The sequence below is a fragment of the Bos indicus x Bos taurus genome, chromosome 25, assembly GCF_003369695.1.
Source record: "Bos indicus x Bos taurus breed Angus x Brahman F1 hybrid chromosome 25, Bos_hybrid_MaternalHap_v2.0, whole genome shotgun sequence".
NCBI lineage: Eukaryota > Metazoa > Chordata > Mammalia > Artiodactyla > Bovidae > Bos > Bos indicus x Bos taurus.
Window position 1 is genome coordinate 7,865,398 of NC_040100.1, and position 6,333 is coordinate 7,871,730.

At 46.5% G+C, this 6,333-nt stretch overlaps 2 pseudogenes; both read left to right on the forward strand.

Annotated features, from left to right (window-relative positions):
• The first annotated feature begins 4,153 nt into the window (after positions 1-4,153).
• On the forward strand, positions 4,154-4,251 carry LOC113884045 (annotated as a pseudogene).
• A 671-nt stretch (positions 4,252-4,922) lies between these two features.
• LOC113883358 lies at positions 4,923-5,418 on the forward strand (annotated as a pseudogene).
• Positions 5,419-6,333: the final 915 nt, after the last annotated feature.

Below are 6,333 nucleotides of genomic sequence, written 5' to 3' on the forward strand. Positions count from 1 at the left end.
CCCTGCTGCCACCACGGTGAGGGAGTGCCAGGCTGGTGCTCAGAACAGCCTGTAACTCAGCTTCTGGCGTCCCCATCCTTGTGGCTGGAACCCGTCTGTGCTTTTGCCCTGGGCCCTGGTGGGTTGGGGTCTACACCAGGCCAAGTGCAAACCGCCATCCCACAGAGCCAGGGTTTGGGGTGAGGCTCAAGCTGGACAGAGGACAGGGGGCTGGTGAGAGCTCTGTCTGGCTGCCATCTGCCTCTCCATCAGCTGGTGTCTCCCCTCTGGCAAAACGGGTGAGCCCCAGACATCACCCCCAAGCCTGAGGCTTCATCCTTGCTGCCTCAGTGGAAGGGTTTGGAGGTGACCTCATGGGCAGAATGGAGACTTGAATGTGTGGTCTGCCATTCTTCAGCTGTCTGTCCCTCCTTCCTGAAACAATCTACCAGCTGAGAGCTCAAAGCAGGAATCTGGGCCAGGGAGTAAGCAAAAAGCACCGAAAGCTGAAATGGGGGCCCAGAGCATGAAACAGGGGGAAAGGATCTGCGCCCACTCGGTATGGATGACAGGCACTATTCCTAAGGTGTCCCCAAGGTTAAAGTGGATTCAGGGGAGAACGGTGGAAGAGATGACAGCCATCACCCAGGGCCCTCCAAGGGGTGTGGTATGGAGGCCTGGCACCAAGAGGTCAAGAGAAAAGAGGGGCGCTCTCCACAGCGTGACCTCCAGGGTGAGACCTTCAGGCCTATCACTCAAAGTGGTCCTGCCAGAAAGCCCAGACTCGGTGGGACGCTGGGGAAACCATAGCAATTGCACAGACTGTAGCGACATCCTTAAGATTTGCTCCTCAGCAAGCATTTCAGATGCCTGCCTGGTGCCTGGCCAGGCCCGCAGGTGCCTGGGGTAGCTGGGTGGGCAGCCAGACAGATGAGCTATGCCCGGTGAGTGGGAGGACCCAGTGATAGGGGGGAGGGGGCTGGGGGCAGGGAGTGGGAGAATGAGACCAGCTGGGTTGAGAGAGCCTTGAGTGCCAGGCCAGAAATGGAGGGTTTGGGGGAACAAGAACCAGTCTGAAATGGGAGTGGAGATGGTCAGTTTTAGACCCAGCAGCCTGGGGTCTAAGGATGAGGGGAGGATGGGTCAAAGTGAAAGTGTTAGTTGCTCAGTTGTGTCCGACTCTTTGTGACCCCATGGACTATAGCCCGCCAGGCTTCTCTTCATGAGATTTCCCAGGCAAGAATGCTGGAGTGGGTTGCCATTCCCCTTCTCCAGGGAATCTTCCCAGCCCAGGAATGGAACCCAGCTCTTGCACATTGCAGGTCTATTCTTTATGTCTGAGCTACCGGGGAAGCCCCAAGGATGGGTTGGAAGGGGCAAAAATAAGTCAGGGAGGTTGCAGTGATGCATGGGGGGTGATAAACTGGGCCAGGACAGGGAGAAGACCAGTGATGGAGGAAGGACCATCCATAGACTGATGGGAGGGCGGAGGATGGGACGGGGGCCAGGGGATCCCTGGCTTGAGGCTTGGAGGATAGTACGGCCCCTGCTGGACCCGCCTGGATTGCTCCACCTGGAAGGGGCTGTGGAGAACGAGACCCCACCCCATGGCTAAAGAGAGAGAAGAGACATCTTGCTGTCTTCACCAAGAGGCTCTGAAGGACAGTCAGTCTCTCCAGCCCAGGACCACGTCATCCAGGCCTTCACTGTCCGTCCCCCAGCTCTTCTTCAGGTAAGAGGTGGGGCTCGGCACGCCCCTCCATGAGCCCCACCAGGGTGACTTGGTGTACCTGAGAATCTTCAGGATGAAGCGCTGAGAGCCGTGGAGGGGCAAGCCGCTGCCGTGTATACGATCTCCTCGGGGGGGCCCTCGACCCAGAGGCAGATCCACACTGAGGCTAGATCAGGACGTGCACTTGACCAAGGGTGACGGGGTCTCAGAGGGCTCCAGGGTAAACCGAGGGTGCAGGGTCTCCCCGCGAGGGCGCCCAGGTCCGACCACATGGGGTGGGTTTTCCCATCCTTAGCCACCCACCAGCCAGGCCAAGAAGCAAGAACTCCTGTGTCCTGTCTCCAGACGTGAGGCTGAACCTGCTCCAAGGAGGTCACCGTCATAGCACTGCGGTATGTGAGCTGGAGGAGGGCGAGGTCCACACCCGCGCCCCCATCAAAATAGAAAGCCTGGAGTTTCGTGGCTCTGAAGGTATCAGTTTCCTTCAGAAATGAAACTGGTGTACCAATGATGGTTCAAATCATTTTTTTTTTTCTGGTGGGCACTGCTAACTCAGCCAAGTGTGAGCCCTTTTGTGGTAGAAGTAAAATTCCTGGCACCTATAAGGATTCTTTAAAAACAAAAATCTTAATTGGTTGCCCTGGATCTTCGCTGTGCAGCCGGGTTCTCTAGCTTCATTGCAACATGTGGGCTCTTTAGTTGCCAACCGACACTTAGTTGCCTCATGTGGGATCTAGTTCCCCAACCAGGGACTGAACCCACACCTCCTGCTTTGGGAACACAGCCCCCAGCCGCTGGACCACGAGGGAAATCTCCTGGAAAGGTTCTTATCTGCCTAGTATTAAGAGACAGCCAAGTGGTACACATTGCAACATTGTAAATGCTGAGTAATGAGTCTCAATCCTTCCACCAAAATCCTTTAAAAAGATGCATCTGGCCTCAAAGGCCATCCTGCAGGGAGGAAGTCTTCTGCAGCGCTCCCCCAAGACCAGGGGTTCTTAATCTCTTTTCTGTGCCTCAGACCTCTTGGCAGTCTGGTGAAGGGTAGGGACCCCTGCACAGGCTCAAAACATTTTTTAAAACTCTAAAGTAAAATATGTCATCTTGCAAAGAAAACCAACTATACTGAAATTCAGTTGAAATATTAAATGTAATCAAAAAATAATCAAAATATTTTTTTAACTCATGATGTGTATTATTTGTGTTTTGTTTATTAACACTTTAAATAGCAAGCTCTAGCAGTGCCTCTGTGGACTAAGGTAATTTCAAAGTAGTCTGAGTATAAACGATATTTCAAGGTTTCTGCAACAACCAAGATATGATATGAAAGGATCACTGGTTTCTACGGGTGGGAACATGTCAGGTGCTGTTACTATTGCTGTGATTTCTCCTTAAATGAAGGAAATGTTTTTTTTAAGATTTATTTATTTATAACGGCGCTGGGTCTTCACTGATGCCGGTGGGCCTTGTCCAGTTGCGGCGAGTGGGGGCTGCTCTTTAGTTGCCGTGCGAGGGCTTGTCGATGTGGTGGCATCTCTTTTGGGACAGGCTATAGGATGTGCGGGCTTCATAGTGGCACACGGGCTTAGCTGTTTAGATTCAGACAGCTTAGCTTAGATGTGCCATCGAACCCATGACCCCTGCATTGGCAGGCAGATCCTTTACCACTGAGCCACCAGGGAAGCCTAGAGATGTAGTTTTTAGTGAGAGGTTAATTAAAACAAAGATATCATTTCATTCCCATTGAAGTTCATGGGCTCAGTGTATGGTTTCTCCACAAACCATCCTAGGATGTCAGGTGAACAGCCGTGCTCTAAAGAGTGAGGACAGATGGCCTTTTTTGAAACAGAATGTTCAGAAAGAGCAGAGAAACGTTGGTGTGATGAGGAATCAGATACCCACCATCCAAAAAGGCCTCAGCTGGTGCCTGATCTGACGGTTGACGTAGCAAAAATTAACCTCCTGGTTTCTACTTTAACATGAATGAAGAATCCTAATGGTAGGAAGAGAACTGGCCAAGGAGCCAGGTCTTTCTTAGAGGGGAGAGGAGGCTTGTGTGGTTCTGGAAAAATGATCTCTCACTGACCTTATTCTCTTTGTCTGGCACTGGATACAGAAAGCTAATTAAAGGTTTTGTGCTCATGTCGATGTTTGCGTTATGATTTTCAACTTAGAGCTGTTTAAGTTGGACACATATTCGGAAACTAATTGAGATGAAAATGTGGTGCCCAGAAGCTTTAAAGAACACCATCAAATTCACAGAGACAAAAAGTAGATGAGAAGTTACCCGGGACTAGGGGAAAGGGGAGCAGAAAGTTGCTTAATGGGTCCAGAATTTCTGTGTGGGGTGATGAAAATGTTTTGGAAGTTGCTATGATGGTTGCACAATGATGTAAATGTAATTAATGCCCCTGAATTGTATGCTTAAAACTGTCTAAAATGGCGCTTTGGCAGCACATACACTAAAACTGCAACAATACAGAGATTATTATTCTCTGAGCAAGGATGACATGCAAATGTGTGAAGCTTTCTATTTTGTAGTAGATGATTGGAAGCATCTCTTTATATATTCCAATTAATAAGTAAATAAAAAAGGAGACATAATTTGAATATTATTTTGAAACTCCCAGCAAATAAACAAATGTAGGCATTAGGCTTCAACAACTGCTAACATCAAAAAAAAAAAAAAAAAAGGAAAGCAATAGTCAGACATTGATCTTATGTCTAGAAGCGGATGCAACTCCACTGTTTAAAGAGTTGAAGTGTTTTAACTTCGCAGTGACAATCTGTGTATAGTTTTCATTTTGCCCTAATAAGGAGAACAGTTTATTTTCATTATGTACTCACAAAAAGGGTTACTTTCTCCAATCTATAAAGAATGGTGTCGTATACATTTTTAAGTGGCAACTTTTATGAGAAATATTTATATGTAGTCACAATAAAGATAAACAAAATTAAGATAAGCTGTTTTTAAAATGAGCAGAGCAGCAGTGAAACGTGGGATGATTTCAAACAGCTAAATATACGTGTAATTGGAGTCCCTAGAGGAGGGGAGAGGGAGAGATAAGAGGACCCCCAAAATTAAGGCAATCATTGCTAAAATTTTTCAAAATTTGATGCAAACTGTAAACCTACAGATCCAAGAAACTCAACAAAACCCTAAGTGCAAGAAACATTAAGAAAATTATGTTGACGTCAGAGCCCCGAGGGTAAGTGTTTCTGGCCATTCATACACCCAACCTCAGCTCTCAGTGGTCAGATTTCGTGTCCTATCGGCCGAAAGGGTGACGGCACCACCAGGATGAAGCTCGCGAGATTTTTGATGAAATTGAGTCATGAAACTGTAACCATTGAATTAAAGAATGGAACACAGGTCCATGGAACAATCACATGTGTAAATGTCAGTATGAATACACATCTTAAAGCAGTGAAAATGACCCTGAAGAACAGAGAACCTGTACAGCTGGAAACACTGAGTATTCGAGGAAATAACATTCGGTATTTTATTCTGCCAGACAGCTTACCTCTGGATACACTACTCGTGGGTGTGGAACCAAAGGTGAAGTCTAAGAAAAGGGAAGCTGTTGCAGGAAGAGGCCGAGGCCGAGGAAGAGGACGTGGCCGAGGCCGAGGAAGAGGAAGAGGGGGTCCTAGGCGATAATGTCTCTCAAGACTACTATCTCAAAGTATAGTTGAATGCAAGCAGAAGGCAAAGGGACCCAGTGTTCATCAAGGTGGGGACCTACGGTAAAGCAGAAGTTGTGAATAAACATATGACTCCTGACTTCATGGGACTAACAGGCTGAAAGGAAAACATATACAATGCAAATTGTGAATACTCTGACAATACTTTGTATTATCTTGTCTGTTTTAAAAACTGTGGAAGCTCATTTTAAGTCAAATGCCAATAACAAAAAATGTTTTAACTGTAAAAAAAAAAAAGAAAATTATATCAAGACATATCATACTCAAATTGCTTAAAGTCAGGGATAAGGAGAAAATCTTAAAAGCAGAGAAAAGAGACATATTACCCGTTTCTCCTTGGACAATAGTTTTCTCCTTGGAAATAATGCAAGCAAAATAACAGTAGATTAACATCTTTAAAACTGTCAACCTAGAATTCTATACCCAGCAAGAATATTTTGCAAAAAATGAAGGGAAAATGTAGAGAAAATTAATGAAATTAAAAAGTCGGTTCTTTGAAAAGATCAACAAATTTGGCAAACCTTTAACCAGACTGGCAAAAGAAACTAAAAAAAAACTAAAATTAGAAATAAAAGTGGAGACGTTACTATTGACTTTATTGTAAAAAATACTGGAAGAGAATACTATGAACAATTATATGCCTGTTTACTCAGTCGTGTGCAACTCTTTGGGACCCCATGGACTGTAGCCCGCCTGACTCCTCTGTCCATGGAATTTTCTAGGCAAGAGTACTGGAGTGGGGTGCCATTTCCTTCTCCAGGGGATCTTCCAGACCCAGAGACCAACCCAAGTCTTTTGTGTCTCCTGCGTTGGCAGGTGGATTCTTTACCACTGGTGCCACCTGGGAAGCCCATGAACAGCTGTGTGCCGAGAAACTAAATAATCCAAGAGAAATGGACAAGTTTATTGAAATACAG